This window comes from Vicugna pacos, chromosome 28 (genome assembly GCF_048564905.1).
Source record: "Vicugna pacos chromosome 28, VicPac4, whole genome shotgun sequence".
Taxonomy (NCBI): Eukaryota; Metazoa; Chordata; class Mammalia; order Artiodactyla; family Camelidae; genus Vicugna; species Vicugna pacos.
Genome location: NC_133014.1, coordinates 1,609,349 through 1,628,370, shown reverse-complemented (window position 1 = coordinate 1,628,370; position 19,022 = coordinate 1,609,349). Strand labels below are relative to the sequence as shown.

Sequence of the window (19,022 nt, the reverse complement as noted above, 5' to 3'; positions counted from 1 at the left end):
GATTTACTCCTGTCTCCCCAGTGGCCTGGCCTGGAGGCAGTCTCTGCTGCCCCAGGGTTGCAGAACTCACACGTTTAGGTCAGCCAGCTTCCTGGAGGCCTGTGCGGTTTGGTCGAGTGGGGAAGACTGCAGTGGTGGCAGCTGCGAGGGTGGGACAAGGGAGGCTGCCCTGTGCCAGCCTGTGGGTTTCCTCCCATCTCCCCTGCGGCCTGGACTAGGGGCGGCCTCTCCTGCCCCATGTTCCCTGTAGGCAGGTCCCCTGTAGGCACGTCCCCAGGTCAGCCACCTCCCAGGAGGTGGGTTCTATGTGTCAGAGAGCTGGGGAGGGGGGCGCACAGGAGTGGGGGGAGCAGGGGTGGCAGCTGGGGGAGGGGGCCTGCCTTGAAGGTGCCAGTCTGTTTGCTCCAGTCTCCCTCAAAGCCTGGCCTGGGGGCAGTCTTTACTTCCCCAGGTCTCAGGACACAGGTGTCCCAGTCAGCCTGCTCCTGGGACGTGGGCACATCTCGGTAGAGGTGAGGGCGGGGTGCAGGAGCCACCTGACTACCACCAGCTGAACCCACGCTGCCAGCCTGTGGTAAGCCAATTGAGTGGGAAATGTGTGCCCCACCACCTCGGGCAGCAAAGGCCACCCCCAGGCCAGGCGTAGGGGGGACAGGGGAGCCTGGGGCAAATCCGCCGGCTCCCTCAGGGCAGCCCCCCTTCCCTTGCCTCCGTGGCCGCCGCCCCTGACTGCACCGGGCCCAATTCAAGCGGCCTGTCCCCAAAGCCCCAGCTTTGCTGGTCCGTGGTGTCGGGGACCTGCAAGTCAGTGCACGTAGATGAGGCTTTCTTCTCGTCGTGTTCTAGAGAGAGGGACGTGCGTGTGAGGTGCACAGCATACTGCTGGCCTGCCTGAGCGCGCGTGCCCTGCACTAGGCCCGTCAGTGGGGAAGAAGCCGCGCACGTGTGGTCCTCGTGGCCGAGTGCGAAGGAGTTGGTATAGGAAGGGTAGTTGTTTTCACCGTGACGGTGGTGTGGCATGGATGCTGACATCTAATAAAAAATGCTTTTTGTTTGCCCAGGTGCTTGAACCTCTCTGTCGTCCTGACGGTGACTCGTGGCGCTCTCAAAGACGGCGGGTGTGAACTGCTGGAACTCTCACCTGGAGAGCGGGGAGAGACCAGAAAGACCCTGAGCGCTAGACCTCACCAGGCGTAAGTAAGAGGGAAATGACTCACGCCAGACCCCAGTACTAAGCTAGACAGTGGCAGCAAGAAAGTGGTGTGGCTGGTTGTCAGGTTGAGCCTGTGTCAGACTGAATTCCCGGGCAGCCGGGGACCTGTCTTGCGTTAACAGGACATCACAGCGAATGCGTGCGGCCCTCTGTTACGTAGCAGCAGTCGGCACCTGTTGTGTCCTGCTTCCCCACCAGTGTCGTGGATCTGGTCACCACTCCTAGCTGTCACGGTCATGAGCCAGAAAGGCTCCAGGCTCCGGAGTTGTGGGACGCTCACTTTTGGGGAGTGCCTGATAGATAGTCCCCCTGCACTAGGGCTGCCCGTTTCTGCAGACTAGAGTCCTCAGTGCCTCCACTAATCACTGTGAGAAAGAAGCTTTGATTACCACTTACTTGTGGCTTATACCTCGTTGTTGAGGGTCCTTTCACGGAGTAGGATTTCTTAAAAGCTTACCCACTGTAATTGTGAGCACTAAGAGAGCTGGTCTCTTTAAGATTGCTAGCCAGACTGTGTCAGGTAAGTAAGCTACAGAAATTGAGTGTTTTGAGAGCTGTGCTGATTCCTCGTGGTAATAGTGCCTGGCTGGGAGGATGAGACTCAGGTAAAGAACATAGAACAGCAGTGAGCCCTTCTTGGCGCAGCTGCGGCTCTGTGACGGCTGCAGGCTGTGCTGTCTTAGGGAAGAGAACAGCTGCTAAAATTTTGATTGTCTCTTAAATTACATTGAATAGAGATGCGTTTCTTTAGGACAGTGTTTCTCAACTTGATCCCTGGTCCAGCAGGGCAGCATCCGCTGAGAAGGGGATGGAAGTGCAGTTTCGGTCTTCACCTCAGAACATCTGAATCAGGAGCTCTGGGGACAGGGGCAGGGCTGGCAGTCTGTTTTTAACAAGCCTTCCTGGTGACTCTGATGCATGTTCACACTTGATCGTCCCTGTGATGGCCTCAGTTAACTGGGATAAACACTTTAAGTTTCGCATGCCAGCATCAGAATTTAGTGAGCCGAGCGCCCAGCCTCTGGGTCAGGCCTGTGTCACAAAGCTGTTAATTTGGGGAAAATTCCCTTTGCTTAGATGTAATCCCTCCTCCTGCAACTGAAGCCTCTTCCAGTAAAAACGGGGATGCTCTTCACCACCTTTATGACCCCAGCTCGTTCTCTCTGGAGCCCAGGGGCTCCCCCCTGTGCCTGTTGACAAGCTGCACCCGGGGTACAGGTGTGTTTGGGGACTGAGCCCCTCAGCCCTTGGGGGTGGCTTTTAGGGCACTCAGAGTCCCTTGTAATCAATCTTACTTCACTCTGATGGGCCAGACAAATCCTGTCATTTTCTCTGCTCTGTGACATGAGGAAAACCGTTGCTTTAGACCATCAACTTTTCTTCAGAAGGTTAGTTTCCCAAGCAGTCATTCTTGTGTCTTATTAACCGTCTTCCAGCTCTGTGTGTTGAGGAATTCTGAAGAGAAGATAGGACTCCCAGAAGGAGCAGACTTCTTTTGAAGTTAAAGAGAAAATGATTCTTGGATCTCCAGTGAACAGCAGTTGGTTTTCTAAATAGTTCCTTTTGGCCCCTGGTGGTAAATCCAGCACTGCACTGACACAGCTTCTGTGTGGGCGCTGTGAATGGTGGGCTTGGGGAAGAGCTGGCCTGCAAGGCAGATGAAGCATAAATGTGGTATATTCGACTGTTCATTCACTTATTTGTTTTAACGACTACTACATAATTAGCCCTTGCTGCATGCAAGACACTGCTGTAGGCTGTGAGAATTCACTGTGAGAAGGTGCCTGGTGCCTACCCGCACAGAATTCTCTAATCTTTTAGAGAAGATACAAAATTAAAGAAGTAATTACAACACGATGTGACTGGTGCCTTGAGGTGGGCCCTCTCACAGCTCTGTCTCCCTCCAATCAGCTGGGCAGGAGCTCTCATTTGTGGGGGACAGTAATTAGGGGTCCCCCTGGCTGCTGTTGCAGGAGGGCTGTAGGCTGAGGACGTTCTGCAGGGGTGACGCCTGGCCACATCAGCCCTGTCGGGGCCGCTTGGAGAGAGACTGCAGGCCGTGGCCCTGCCCCCTTGTTCCCTGCCACAAACTCAGAAATAGACTAAAATAGGAAAGGGCCAGATCCTAGGGTTGTGGCTGCTGCAAAATGCAGGTTAGGATGCGAGGCAGGGTGGGGGTGGGGCCAGCGGCGCCTCCTTCGGTGTCTGACCCGAGCTGAGGGGCCCGACGTGTCTCCAGGGAGGCGGTCCAGCCCGCTCACTTTGGGTGACCACTGAGTCCTCACAGCCACCCGGGGAGTTGGTGCCATCATCCCCGCCGGTGAGGAGACTGCGGCTCCAGGAGGCTAAACGGCTGGCCAGGGGCCTCGAGTGGATGTTGGGAGTGCTCGGCCCTCCCCCAGCTGAGCTCCTGGGCTCCGGGGATGCCGGCTGTTTCCCCAGACGTTTCAGCTGAGACGCAACACCGGGCTCCCTCCCCCCGACTCCCTGACCCTCAGCCTGACCTTTAAGTGGAGGGGAGTCAGCCGGCCTCCCCGGGCCTGGCTCCCAGCCCTGGGGAGAGCAGCACTTTGTGTGTCTGTTCTCTCCAAGGAGGTAGTAGAGTTGGTCTGAGGAAGCTAGCTGTCCCAGGAAAGGAAGGAGAAGGAAAGGACGGCCTCTGATGCTTTTTGTGTGGTCACCAAATCAGCGGGCAGCCTCTGTCTTCAGGGACAGTGGAGACGGCTTGAAGCTAAGACAGCTGGTTGTTTTTCTTTCCGGGGCCCGCTGACTTCGGACAGCTGCCTCGATTTGCCCCCTTTATATAAGCCACTCCTGTTCCCATTGTCAGGCCATGATGGGGAGTAGGGTGAAGAGGAGGAGCCTGGGCTCTGTGACCTTGGACAGTTTATTTAGCCTCTCTGGGCCTCAGTCTCCCCATCTGTGAAAGGGGTGCAGCAGATCCTTCCTTGTCTGTGGAGTAAATGGGCCTAATCCTGTATCCACAGTGTGCGCAGCGCTAGTGGGTACTTAGTTAAATTGTAATCCTCAGGGACCTTATCACATACTGGTTCTTACTGGCTATTTTGATTCATTTTCCTGGCTTGTCTTAGAACAGAGGTCCAGTGGCTTTTTCTGTGAAGACCCAGATAGTAAGACATTTGTGGACCATAGAGTCTCTTGGGATTATCTGACCCTGTCACTGTGGCCCCAGGGCAGCCCCTAGACAATACATAAGTAGATGGGTGTGGCAGTGTTCCAGCAAAGTTTTATTAATAAAAACGGGGTGGCCCCCCTTCGCCCACAGGGACCGAGTTCGCCGCTCCCTGGGCTAAAGGGTCTTCTTCCTGGCGATGAGTGAGTTTGGGCTCCTTCTCATGTGCTTGCCGCCCCCTTAGGTTTTCCCATCTGTTAATCGCCTATTCATTTCCTTTGCCCATTTATCTGTGACTTCCCCAGCTTTCTGTGATTGATTTATTGGAGTTTCCTGCCTATTCCGGATATTCCTACCTTGTTGGTTGTAGTCAGCAGAGTTGGCTTTGCGTCTTCGGCCTGCCTGTGGCCTTGCTGAGTGGAAGTCCTTACTTAACCCTGGGGGTCTTTGTTGGGGGCTCTTGTACATGAACTCCTTCTCTGCTCTAGGACAGATCTCTCCTGCATTTTGTTGTGAGCTTTAGTTTTCCTGTTCATGTTTAGGTCTTTAATCCAACAGGAGTTCATTGTTGTGTATGATGTGAGGCAGGGATCCAGTTTTGGTTTTTTCCCATGAGTGGGTCAGTTTCCCCTGTACGGTCAGTGGACTCTCCTGCATGTGACCATCCATCCTCCGTCATGTACTCAGTTCCCATAAACACAGTGTCCTCTGGTGTGGTTGCTGTTCTCTTCCGCTGGTTCTTTAATCTATTTCTGCTGTAGTTCCACACGGTTTTGGTTACGACGGCTTTGTGATATGCCTTTGTAGCAGGTGGGCAGATTGAGATTTTTCAAGAGATGTCCGAAAGCCAGACTTCTATGTGACATTTCCTTATGTGTTAGCATTGGCACCTGATTCCATTCAATAAAACACTCTGGTGACCAAACCAGAGTTGTCCAGGGGCTGGCTCCGGCCTGTACCCGCCAGTTGGCAAACACTGCCGAAAGCCCTCCACGTGGGCCTGACCCCATGCTCGTGTGTCTGTGGGTTTGCAGTGCTGGAGAAGAGCGAGTTGAAGGATGAGTCCCAGTACTTCTGCTTCCACGCAGACGAGGAGATGGAGGGAGCCAGCAGCAAGAACAAACAGCTTCGCAGCAACTTCAAGCTGGTGGAGAGCATCCTGGCCAAGCGTCTGCTGGTAGGAGCAGAGCCCAGCTGTGGCCTCTTCCTTCCCAGACCCGCCTGCAGGCCTGGGAACCGGGCTGCCTTCCGGTTATGGCTCGAGAAATTGTGCTCAGCTTTGAGCACCCAAGAGGATGGGGGATTCTGAGAGGTGGCCGGCAACACCGCCCAGAGGCCAGGTCCCTGTCCTGGCCGAGACCAGCTGCTCGCAGACGAGACTGGGCTTAGTGGGCTCCCTTTCCTTCCCTTTCCCTCTCATCTTGTCCGCCCCACTCCCAGCCCAGCCTTGTGCGGAGAGGGTGGCCTCCTGAAATGGCTCCTGCATACCAGAGGCATGGGTCCTCTGGGCCGCCACCCTGTCCTTGTTCAGTTGTTTTAAACAGCCTTGCAGTTAGCATAGATTTACCAGCCTGTTCAGGTATTTTACCAGCCTCACCTACCAAATCCTGTTTTTCTGCCTCTTGGTGGGCAGCAGCCCCCATCTTCCTGGCCCAAAGCAGGCAGTCAGGAGAGTGGCTTGGAGAGGTTAGGTCTCTTGCCAGAGCCAGAGTTGGGGCCAAAATCTGCCTAATATGAAGACGGCTCCATTAACTTCTCTCCTCTGGTACTAGTGGGGGCTGCTGTTCTGATTCCCACTTCCCCCACTATAAAGCCCACCAGCGCTCCCCATCACACCTGGGGTAAAACCCAGCCTCTCGCCATGGTCTACAAGACTCTACCTGCCTCTCCAGCTTCATCTGTGTGCTCACCCCTTCCTGGCCCCACCCATCCCAGCCATTCTGATCTTCCTTCTTATCCTCCAGTACCTTGGAGCCTGACTCAGGGCCTTTGCACACGCTGTGCCCTCTGCCTCAAGCACTTTTCTCTACTCCTAATAAACTTCTGTTCCCACCTCATTCAGACCTCGGCTCAGCTATCATCTCCTCTGGCCCCACTGCCATGCCACATCCTGTCCCTTTAAGTGCTTTATTTTAACGCAAACCGCATATAATCCCTGCATCATGTTCTATATTTGTTTGTTTATAGTCTCTCTCCCCCACTAGACATTCAGCTGCACGAGGGCAGAAACCATCTGTCTTGTTCAGTGCTTTTTCTGGAGCCCAGTAAAATACCTGGCCCATATAACAGGCAGCCACTCGGCAAAGTATTTGTTGAATGGATGATTGCGTTTCCCTTTAATCCCACCGCCGCTGACCCCCCAGCCCCTCCCAGCCTCCTGTCGTCCTGTGCTGGGGAGGGACGGCTCCTCCCTGAACTCCTTTCCTGCCCCCAAGTTCTCAGTGGCTGGACATCTGTGAATCTATGTTATTCATTAACCATTATTGAGCACCTATAGTATGCCAGCAGGTGGGGAGACAGTGGTGCATAAATGAGGAGACTCTGTCCTCAGGTTGGGAGGAGGAAGGGGTGACAGGCAACGAAAAGTCAGCTAATAAGTGGTCAGCCCCAGGCCGAGGTTCGAACCGGGTGGTGTGTCTTCAGCTGACAGCTAGGTATACAGCACCCACCATGTCCCCGGGCGCTGTCTATGTTTTTCTCCATCCCGCTGCACCTCCCCCCACCCTTACCCCATGTACCTCTGGGGCATGAGGAGCTGGCATAGTCACGGTCCCGTGGGGGCCAGGGCTTCAGGCCTCCCTCCGTGCCTCACCGGTCTCTCCTGCCTCGGGCCCTCAGATCCTGCCCCAGGAGGAAGACTGCAGCTTTGACATCAAGGAGAAGAACAGGGCCGTGGTGGTCAAGTCAGTCCAGAGAGGCTTGCTGGCTGAGGTGAGGCCGCTCAGAGGGACCCCCGGGTGGGCTGTGTGTGGTGGGAGAGTGGGGCATTTCTCCTCATTCCTCGAGGCAGGCCAGCTCAAACTCCAGGAATGTGAGTGATTCCTCCTTGCTCATCGCCCTTGTGGGGAAACTGAGTCCAGGGCCATCTGGGCTGCAGTCCCTGGGGAGCTGGGACAGCCCCTGGCTCCGGGGTGCCCTCCCAGCACGTGCCACCAGCTCCCTCTGCTGGCCCTGTGTTAGAGGCGGTGTGCAGGGAAACGCCCCGAGAATCTGCATTAGTTCTAGTAAGGGACAAAATTAGTGGTCAGTGTTCAGTGGCTTCAATAAGACAAGTCTGTTGCTCTGACTTGGATACAAGGCCTGGAGGAGGAAGATCAGGGATTCCACCTTTCAGTTCTTCCCAGGGAGTGTGGAGGTGGCTGGGGGAGAGGCACCTGGCACCTCGTCCAGGTGCTCTGCTTGCTTCTGGGCAGTGATTAGGAATGCGCTGGAGCCGTGGGGCTTCATTTTTCTAGTGACTTCAGTGGTTATAAGGAGGTGGTTGTGGGTCTTGGTTTGGGGTCATCATCTCTTCGACTGTCCTGGCTAAGCCCTCGTGGTCACAAGGTGGCCACCCCAGTCCAATACCTCGTGTCCTCACACGGCAGGGCAGGAAGCAGGGGCCGACTGTGGCAGCCTCTCCTCAGGGAAAAGCATATTTCCCATTAGCACCTCCTGCAGGCCTCCCTCCATAGCTTGTTGGCCACAGTGGGTCTCACCAGCCTTGTAACTATTTGCCACAGAGGGGGATGGGGTTGCCCCAGTGGGCTCGCTGTGGTTATTCTTGGCTGCCGGGGCTCTTCTGTGCTGCCTAAGGGCATTCAAGGCTCTTTCGAGAGGAACAGAAGGGGCCAGTAATAATGTGCATGTCTCCCCGCCAAGATGGCCGGCCTGCAGGTGGGGAGGAAGATCTACCCCATCAATGAGGCCCTGGTGTGTCTGCGGCCGTGCGCGCAGGTGGAGTCCATCCGCAACCAGTCCTGCTCCTGCCGCCCGCTGCGCCTCATGGTGGCCACCAAGGGCAAAGAGTGAGTGTCCTCAGGGGCAGAGGTGTCTGGTGACCTTCCTCTCAGGTTGAGGAGTTGCCTGAGCCATCATGGTTCCCTGCGGATTGGGCTCCTTCTGCAGGCCTGTGACACATGCCTTCGTTCAGTCAGGAGACATTTAGTGAGTGCCCTCTGTGTGCACTGGAGTTTTAGGCTCTGGGGAGCCAGCTCAGTCTGGATACATTCATTTCTACTCTTCACAGATCTCAGTCTAGATGGAGGGTAGAGCAGGAGACAGAAAGCAAAACAGAGAAGTAAGAGGCATCCTGAAGCAGGTGGTAGTAAGTGCGGACCAGTGTGCAAGTCCAAGGCTAGGGAAGGGGGTGAGCCGTGTGGAAGGATGGTGGTCAGGAAGACGCCACTGAAAACCCAGGTGAAGACCTGGAGGAGGTAAGGGAGGGAGGGAAGGGGACTTCTGGGGGAAGAGGGTTCCAGGCAGAGGAAATGGTGAGTGCAAAGGCCCTGGGGTGGAGCTGTGACTGGTGTGTTTGAGGAACAGTGAGCAAACTGATGGGGCTGGAACAGAATAAGTGAAAGAGAGGAATGGGCAATGATGTCAGCCTGACAGTGACTGGTGCACACAGTGAGGACCCTGAAGCTCCTGGGAGGCTCTGCGCAGAGGCGGGACATGATCTGATGGAGGTTCTGGCAGAACCTTTCTGGCCGCAGGTGGAGTCTAGATTGTCAGGGGCAGAGGTGGAAGAGGGGGAGCGGTGAGGAGGCTGGTGGCCCAGCCCAGGGTGGCAGCAGTGGGGGTGGTGAGAAGTGGTTGGGTACCAGATACAGGCACAGGGAGAAGCCTTTTCTATTTTAAAAGATGTGCATTTGGTTTTCACTTCTCCCTTCCATTTAAGGCAGATGCTCTGGGTTTTCTATTGATGGGAGTGATGGAATGTTTTAAATACGATTATTTCAGTAGAAAGGCAATTCAGTTTAGGGAAAATGAGATCGTTTGGTTGGTATGTGGCAGTGGCAGAAATCACCCAGGAGGAATGTACCTATTTCAAGTTTCAGAAATATCTGTGGTTTGAGGACAAGCCCCCAGGATGGCTTTATCTGGCAGGTGGGGACGATTCTGAGGCCCACTGTTGGGGGGCACGCCCTCAATAGGGCAGCAGATGGCTGCATTGAAGCCCCTGGATTAATGACACCCACTGTCCATCCCTGGGCAGATGTCACCTGTGCTGCTCTGGTGTCCCACCCACAGAATGGCCAAGACCTGAACTTCCAAACCATGTTCTGTAGGGGACACATGGACGTTTTTCTAGAGTCAGCACCAAGATGTGCTAGGTCACTCGTCACCCCCCACCCTACTCTAGTCTGTGATTATGGGATAAAATATTCACTGGTTGAGGTGCTGGCCTGGCCACCATGAGGCCTCCCCTCACCAAGAGAATGAAGGAGAAGGTGTAGGAGGGTGATCAGGAATTTCTGTTCAGGGCCTGAATTTCCAAGAGCAGGCCAAGTGGTTCCGTTCATCAAAGATCCTGGTGCCGTGGGCTCTGGTTAGATCAGTTTCTCTATCCATTTGGAAAGCTTGGTGCTGCTGCTGTTTGGGGCTGGATTTCCCAGAAGCCTGGGAAGCAGGGGCACCCCCAGGGTGGCCCCCTGGGCTATGGGGAGTGATACGGCTTCACCTTACGGCTGCTTTTGCTTGGTGCAGGGTCATCAAAGTCCACAACCATCCAGAGGCTCTGTGCTTCCAGATCCTTGGAGCTGCCCCACCATACGTCTATACTGTGAGGAGAGGTGAGCCTGAGAGACAGAGGGGAGCTTTGGGAGATGGGTCTGTGTGTGTGGTAGGAGTTGAGAAGCAGCCAAACCATTTCCACCTGGCCCGAGCCTCTTGGTGTACTGTCAGCACTTAACCTTCCTTTGCTTGAACCCAAGGCTTGCAGATGCAGATGCAGATGCAGATGCTTGTGGGTCAGGCCCATTACAGGTGGATAACTGAATGGAAGGCACTAGGGAGTGGTGAGGACTGTGACAAAGTGAAACAGTCCATGTGCATTTGAAAAGGGGAAGTTGTTGTTCTGCTCAAGCTCATTATTGCTAGGCAGGAATGTGGGCCTCCTCTGGTCAGGTTTGTTTTTTTAAAAAGAAGCCAGAAATAGGAATTTTGGCCAAATTTCTTTGGCCAGATCCAGCCCATAGGTCAAGCATTTGAGACCTCTGCTTTCTGTGTTTGTTGCCTTCTCCTGGCGTGCCATTTGAGGGGTTACTCTGTCCCAGAGAGGAAAGCAAATAGACCTTAGATACTGGGTTCCCAATCCTCTCTCCATCTGAGGGCCCACCTTTTAAAGCTTAAAGATTCATTGTCCACTCTTGTGGTCATAGTTATATTTTTAAATTGACTGAAAATGCGTGTCATGCCAGAAAGCTACTGAGAATGTGTTAATCCAGTGGGTTTTTAGTGTATTTGTCCGTAAAGCAGTGGTTCTCAACTGGGAGCAGTGTCACCCTCCAGAGGACATCCGGCAATGTCTGGAGACACCTTTGTTGTTACAACTTGGGGTGCAGGTGCTTCTGGCCTCTCATGGGTAGAAACCAGGATGCTACTAAACATCCCGCTGTGCCCAGGACAGCCCGGGATGTCAGTGGTGCTGAGCTGAGAAGCCCTGCCTTAGAGCATCCACAGGGAAGGAGAGGTGTTTATGGGCGAACTCGACAAAGATATCGAAACAGCTGATACTTCTGGAGTCCTTTCTGAGAGCTGGGCACAGGGCTGAATGCTTTGTGTGTGTAACTTACTGACTCTCTCAAGAACCCCACGAGTAGATGTTGTTGGTGTCTTTATTTTCCAGATGAGGACACCGAGGTTAGTGGCAGAGCCAGGTTTTGAACCCAGGCCCCTGGAGTTCAGGCCCATACTTTTCCCCATCACAGCACGCCCACCTGTTTGTCAGTCTCCTGTGCACAAAGCTTGACACACATTTGCATTTCTAGTCCCTTCATAGTAACCCACATAAACCCCGGGGTCCAAGACCTACAGTTTGGGAATCATGGGATAGCTGGAAAAACATGCCCTTGGAGCCTGGGAGACCTGCGTTCAAACCTGGCTTCTCCTAGGTCTCTGGAGTGAGGTGTTCCTGGGCTCAAGTTCCGCCTTCCTGGCTGTGTGACCTGGGGTGAGCTGCTACTTCTCTGAGCCTCAGATTCTTCTGCGAAATAGGAACACCAGTCCCTGTCATGCCCACTGGAGTTGGGGGAGAGTGGCTCCAGGGTGGTGTCTGGGGATTTGGGGTGGTGGGGAGGTTGGGGGACAGTGTTCATCTGGTTTCTGGCCCTTGCCTGGCACTGCCCCAGCCTCTCCTCGCCTCAAGCACTCCCGTCCCCTTCAGGCTCCAAGGCTGCGGCCGCAGGGCTATGTCCTCCTGGCCAGTGCATTCGAAGGTCAGTGGCAACAACGTGGTGAGTGATGGTGTGCCAGAGGTCCCAGAACACCTCCAGGCATTCCGGAGCCACCTGGAAGAGGCTCTTGTGAGCTACCCAGTGACCAAGGGGATCAGGGAAGCCCTGCTCATTGGGGAGAGAGAATGAGGGCCACCCTCCTTTCTCTGGGGAGAAGATGGAAGGTACCACAATGTTTTGGGTAGGGTGGGGCTGCCTACCTGGGTGGGCTGAGCTGGGCTTGGGTTCTAGGACCCCTCTGCCTCCCTAAACCTCTTGGCCTCAGTTTTCACAGCTGTGAAGTGGGTTTAAAAAGACCCTCTTTTCTTACCATGCAGGCACACTGGGCAAATAGTCACGTTGATTGTAAAAATTGATCGTATACTTGGGTTGTGGCCGGGCTTCTGTGGGGCGTGATCCCATTCATTGGTTCATTTAATAAGTGTTTACTGAGCGCCTGCTGTGTGCCTGGCACATTTGTAGGCCCTGGGTCCCTAGGGGGGAGACAAGATTTCTGCTCCCATGGATCTGATTTCCATTTTCAAAGGCTCCCCACTTCCCTGGCTTCTGTGCAGAGTGTAGATTATGGAGGGTGAGCACTGACTGTGACTGAAGGTCCCTCAGGAAGGTTCCAGAGTGAAGTCTGGGAGGGCTGTCCAAAGGTGGTGTCACCAACAGGGTAAAAGCCTGAGTTTTGGAATCGGGAAACTGCACCTCGGCCCGTCCCCTCCTCCCTGGGCTGCTGGCGTGGTGGCCGCCCCTCTTACTCTGCTCCCCCTCACAAGGCCTGTAGCAGTGGGCCTGTCACACCCACGAGGTTGCACAGTAGGCCAACGGTGAGGACCCCCATGGCAAGGGGGCCAGAGAGGAAGACCAGCCCAACTCAGGCAGAGGGATAGAAGAACGTTTGTGATTACACTGGGTTCACCTGGGTATTCCTGGCTCCTCTCCTCGTTCTAAAGGAGCTGACCAGCAACCTTCTCTCCAGCTGCAGCCACAATCCCTCCTAGCCAGGTAACGCCGCGTGCTCACAGGGTCTGGGGATGGGATGGGGCATCATTCTGGGACTGCTATTCTGCCCACCGGGGCTCCCACGTCTCTCTAGCCCAGCCTCAGCCCCGGACCCTAGCCCTGTCTTTCTCCCTGACACCCGCTGGATGTCTAACAGGCATCACACACTTAGTGTGGCCAGAATTGAACTCCTCGTCTTCCTCTGAGGTCTGTTCCTCCCCTCGGTGTCCAGTCTCCATCCGTCCAGATTCTCAGGCCCCAAACCCATAGGCCTCCTTGACCGTTTTCCTTCTCCTCCATCCTGCCACCTTGGTTCCAGAGGCATAGCTCATTGCCTGTGCCTTCCCCGTGTGACCGGAATCTGACCGCTTCCCACCTCCATGGGGGAGGGGGAGGAGCCTGAGCCTCAGGACGCTCCTGGCTTTAAATCCTAGTCCCACTTAACATCCCTGAGCCTTGGTTTTTTTAAATTTATTTATAGAAGTGAGAATACCAACACAAATCCTCAAAAATGTACTCAGATTAAATGAATAATGTGTAGGCAAACACCCGGGGAATGGTGCTGGCTCCGTTTCCCTCTCCGGTGCACACCTGGCATGTGCTAGGCACTCAGTAACTGCTCCCTTCCCTTGGGAGTTCCTCACAGAGAGAGGGACGGCGTCTTCCTGGGTGCTTTAGACATTTACCTGCCTAAAGGAAGGAAATTGGACCAAATGATCCTTGGAGAGTTTTTCAGCCTCAAGAGTCTCTATTTACTGTTTTATCTTGGAGACAGAGTAATACAATAGAATTTCTTTTCTTACAATTTTTTTTTTATGGGAAAGATTGTCTAGTCAGGGATGCAGTGTTTGATACTGTGGTTTTGCTCAGTAAAAAGGAAGATGCAGAGTGTCTTGAATTACTATTTGAACTGCATTGAATTCTCGTGGGAAGTTAATGAGAGCTTAAGTTCTGAGTTAGCATCTTCCTAGTAGCTTGGACTGCACGGCAAGTCACAGTGTGTGCTCTGCACTCCAGCATTTTTTACCTAAGTAAACTCAAGGCAAAGTGACTGTAAAGGGGGAGCGTAAAGAGACTTCTGAAGGGCAGCGTGCAGCTTTGAAGAAATAGAGGGAAATAAGGTTGAGCTCAGTTAGTCTTGGTTCTGAGCCACTACCTCATCACCTGTTGTTACCCCCGGACTGACTGCTGAGAACATTGTTTAGCTGTAACTGAATGTTAACATTAACTTTTGAGAAAATAGTTTAATTTCCGACTTTCACTGCATGTTCAAGGAGGAGGAGACTGCACTTTTGGCATGAAAACTTTTAAACTATTAGGAGGATTAATATTTGTGTAAAAACAATAACTTTAGAGTCAGTATACGTTTTAGTCCTCTCTAGTCATTCCTTTTATATATTGAGGATAAGCAAGGTAAAAACAATAAATAATTGGCCTGCAGTCATAGTCACTAGAAAAGAACTTTGAACTTTTAATAAAGCTCACATCTGTGCTAGTAAATCCTAATTCCTGTCCTGAGGGGGTAAGGAAGGTTGAGAAACTTCACTACAGAACGGGGGATGCAGTCCTACAGACTTTCCAGAGCCTGGCCTGACTGAGTTGAGGATTTTCACGTTTAGGAGTGCTGACACCAATTTTACTGTACGCCGGAAGTCTTCAGAATTAGAGAACGCTAAATAATACGTAAAGTCCCTTACCCTAGACCTAGTGAAACAGGAACTTTGTTTATCCGTATTGTTGAAAGTCCTTCGAGTGATTCTGCTGATCCACCCGGTTTTGGAATCGCTGGTTTAAGTAATAAGAGATTCTATTAATACTTTGTGAGAGAAGGGCATGTGGTTCCTGTCTCCGTCCTCAGTCCGCTGCATGCTGGCTTCCACGGCCACCTCATCCGCGCAGTCGCTCTTGGGCGGGTTACCCATGACCTCTGACCTGGGCGCTGCAGTGGGCACTTCCCTTTCCTGTCTCACCGCTGTGGCAGCATCAGTGCTGGCCGTCCCTCCTCAGTGCGCTTTGCCTTCCTGTCTCCCACGGCATCCGTCTTCCCTGGTTTTCCTCGCACATACATCCTCTCCTCAGTCTCCTTCATACCCTCTTCTTCCTCAGCCTGCTTTTAAAATAATGATTGCATCCAGAATTCTGTGCTTTGACCTCATCTGTTCTTTTCACTTTTTCATACTGTCTAATACTGCAACCATCATCCACATGTGACTTCTACTCCTTTGAGATGTGGGGAATCTGAACTGAGATGTGCTGTTAAGTGTAAAACAGACGTTGGATTTCAAAGCCATCGGAACAAAATCTTGTAAAATTTCTCATTAATGAATTAAAACTTTATTACACTTGCAATAATGCTTTAGATATATTAGGTTAAATGAAGTGTATTGTAATTAATTGCACTTGTTGCCTTTTACTTCTGTTTACTGTGGCTAGTAAAACTTTAGTAATTTTCATCCTGTTCATATTATATTTCTTTTGGGGAGGAGTGTTTGATACGTTCTTCCTAGGGAATGTCTCAAACGTATTGTGGCTTTAACTACCATGTAAGGTGTTTTGCTGCTCAAATTTGTATCTTCTGCCCAGTTCTTTTTCCCTTAATTTTTGGGTTTGCATGTTCAAGTCTTGATTGGATATTTTCTAAGCTCTTTAAACTGAACAAACAAAAAATCAGTTCATCAAACTTACTTCTCTTTCCTTTCATCCTATCTCAACTGAACTATTAACCCAAACCCAGAAACTTACACTTCTACCCAGACAGTTACTAAGTCTGATTGGTTCTGTGCTACAACTCCTGTGACCATTCGTTCCATCTTTTCCTTCCTACTGCTGTTGACTTAGTTTTGCCCCTGATTTTTCTCATGAATAATTGCAGTGATTTCCTACTTGGGTCCCTGCCTCTAATCTGAAATCTTACTATTCTTACTCTTGTCTCATCTACAGAGTGATACCAGTAGTAATTTTAATTTGTATTCAATACAACTGACCTTGACACTTAAAAAAAAATCCTTCAGTTATTTCCTACCATAATTAGGGAAACAAACAACCTAACCTCATTAGATGTGGTACCAGGCCTTCATGATTTATCTTAAGTTGCTATCCAGCCTCATTTCTTATCATACCCTCACATTCATTGTTTGCTTCAGTCATCAAAACTACTTGCAAATTCTTCTCCACGTTTATAAATGGATTTTAAAGGAGTCATAGGCTTCTCTGAAAATTCGATGAAGGTTGTTGAACCTTTCCTAGAAAACATACAGAATTTTTGTCTATATTTTAAGAAGGATCTTGGAACACCTGAAACTGGGGCAAGAACTATACTTTAGATCCTTTTGTTTCCCAGGCATTTCTTCTCCTTTGTATGACAGTTTTCTTCTGGGTCATGTGGAAGCCTTGATCTCTATTCTGTTAACAATTACTGTGTAACAAATCACCTTGAAACTCGGGGACTTAAAACAAGAGCAGTCATTTTGTTAACTCTCTTACTTTCCATGTGACGGTCAGGAGCTGGGGTAGGGCTCAGGTGGGTGGTTCTGGCTTGGTATTTCTCAAGCAGTTGCAGCCAAAGCAGGAACAGTGGGGGCTGGAGCAATCTGGGGCTCCCAGGCGTCACTCCATGTAGTCTCAGGGCTTCTGCATGTGGTCTCTGAAAGAGTTAGTTTGGGCTTCCTCACAGCGTGTGGCCACATAGCAGTCATGCTGGGTAAGTGGAGGCTCAGGGCTCTACTAACACACGTGTTTCAGTGAACAAGGCAAAGTCGCCATTGGATACGTTTTGTAACGTAGTTATGGAAGTCATGCTCTAACCCTTCTGCATTTTACTGGTGACAGGCATGTCACAAGCCCACCCAGATTCAAGGAGAAAGGAATTAGACACCACCTCTTGATGGCAGGAGAGACAAGGTACTCAAAGGGCACGTGGGATGGGAGATACTGCAGCCAGCTTTGGAAAATATAATCTGTCACAATCTCTCAACATGCTGCAGTACTGTGTAAAGAGAATTTGGGATTTGGACAAAGTCTTTCCACTTTGTGGAGAAATCTGTTAGTAACAGTGGACTTTTTGTAGCTTTAATTGATCTTTTCTTGGCTCTGTCTGTGGTAAAAAATGGTTATGGATTAAGCTTACATGATCTCAATATAAATATTCTCTGTTACTAGTGTCAGAAACTAATTATCAAAGAAAAGACCAGAATGAAAGGAACAGAACAGCTATTTCTTGATACATGAGATGGCAATTTTGAGTGGGTAAAAAGGATGTTTTCACCATTTATTCCACACTTCTAAAAACATGTATCTTAGTGACTTGAGAATCCATTTGGATAAAACTAATGCATTGCCATACACAGCGAAAAGATAAATGTTCTCCTCCATGTTGATGGGTTGTTACCATGTTCCAAGATTGTCTTAATTGGCCACTGCTTCCATCTAATTTTTGTCATAATTAAATAAGGCTAAAATAACGTTTTAAAAACCACATTATCTCCTGATTTTATTTGGCTTATTATAGAAGCTCTGGGCATGTGGTCCCTACAGGTACATAGAGTGTTTCTATCAGGTTTATCTTGGAGGTTTCAGGAAGAATTATATTGGATAACGTGTAACACTGGTGTAGAAAGATTTTTCTTTTGAAAGTAATTGCATTCCAAGTCCATAGGGTAGTTGTTTGAGACATTATTTATTGATGAGAAATGAAAATTAAACCAAATAGGCAAAAATTAAAGGACAGTCCTCAAGAGTTCATCTGTTTCGTTACTTCTGCATATGGCTTAACTTAGCTAAATCCTTACAAGATGCAGACAACTCTTGACTAAGATCAAGAGTAGTGGTCTGGAGCTGCCTTCTGGAATATATAAATGAGTTCAGAGGAGGCCTCTTACATAGAGAAATGATTATATGTGGATCTTAGTGGATGTGAACGTTGTTTTGTCTCAGGAATTAGAGACATTGACATTTAGTTTAGATTTATTTTTGTTTCTCTCTGATCCATTAGCCCTGTAAGTTGTAGCACAGAAACTATCACTAGGAAACCTTTTCTTGAAGAACAACGTGGAAAGAAATAAAACAACTTTTTGTATTTTTTCTTAGGCCACCCCTTAAAATACCACAACTCCCCAACCATCCGTTCCATTTTCTCCCAGTCTAGCCCAATTTAAAATCAAGAGGACAACCAGGCTAGATGAGAGTTGGGGCATCTCCCTGTGGGAGCTAACTCAGGATGATTTACATGGTATTTAATCACTGGACAAGAAAATAGTACGTTTGGTGTGTTAAGGGATCTCCGAAAGTTTGTAGTTTTACCCACTTCTTGATTTAGTGGGCTCCCAATGAATGGATACTATCATTTATTTTCTGAAAAGCATTTTGGTTTACATTTTTCAGAGTGGTAAAAGCATGCTTCTCTGTAGATGCATTAGATTGCTTGCTATTCACTTGAATTGTACAGAACAAGCCATCTTGTATCAGGACTGATCATTTCTTAATTGTAGCTGTAGAAATGACAAGTCAACTCACACATTTACAGTTTTTGCTTCCTGTGGTTGTCTGAAAAGGAGAGATGATGAATTAGAATAATATATGGAGGCAAGATGGTAGTGAAAAGAACAGAAGCTTCGGGGTCAGAATTCCTGCGTCCCAGTTCCAGTTGCATCATGTGCTCTCTGTGACTTCGGTAAGTTAATTTATCATCTAAATCTTTCTTTCATAATCTGTAAAATAGGGATAATAATGGTACTTACAGAATTTTTTTTGTTGAGAGTTAAATGTAACAACGTATGTTGAAGCACTTTGAAGAGCATGAAATTGTACGCGACATTATGGCAGGAGACCTGTTTGGTTGTGTCTTGTTGAGGATTTCTGTATGTGTGTGTTCACATTCCTAAGATATTGGTCTGTAGTTTTATTTTCCTTTGATGTTTTTGTGTGGTTTGACTTCAGTTTTTAGTGGCCTCATAGAATGACTTGAAAAGTGTTTCCTCTTTATCCAGGTTTTGTAAGTTTTTGTAAAGAGCTAGAATTCAAGAGTGAAGCTAAAAAAAGGTCTTCTTTTGTTATCATTGGAAGCTTTGTGTTTCCTAAATCAGTTACGAATTCAGTTTCTGTAATTGTCATGTATCTATTCCGTTTTTCTATTTATTCATCAGCCAGTTTCAGTATTTTATGTCTTTTTAGGAATTTATCCATTTCACCCTGGTCATGTGTTAGTGAACAGCTTTTCATCGTGTTCCCATATAATCGTTTTTATTTCTGCAAG

At 50.1% G+C, this 19,022-nt stretch overlaps 1 protein-coding gene across 1 annotated transcript in view; it reads left to right on the top strand.

The window, feature by feature from the left end:
- LOC102527463 (coiled-coil domain-containing protein 144A-like) overlaps positions 1-19,022 on the top strand; it is a 192,131-nt gene that overhangs the window by 64,444 nt on the left and 108,665 nt on the right. The window contains 1 exon segment of the mRNA XM_072951579.1: positions 1,062-1,193. The gene's annotated coding sequence lies outside the window, so the exon portion shown is untranslated.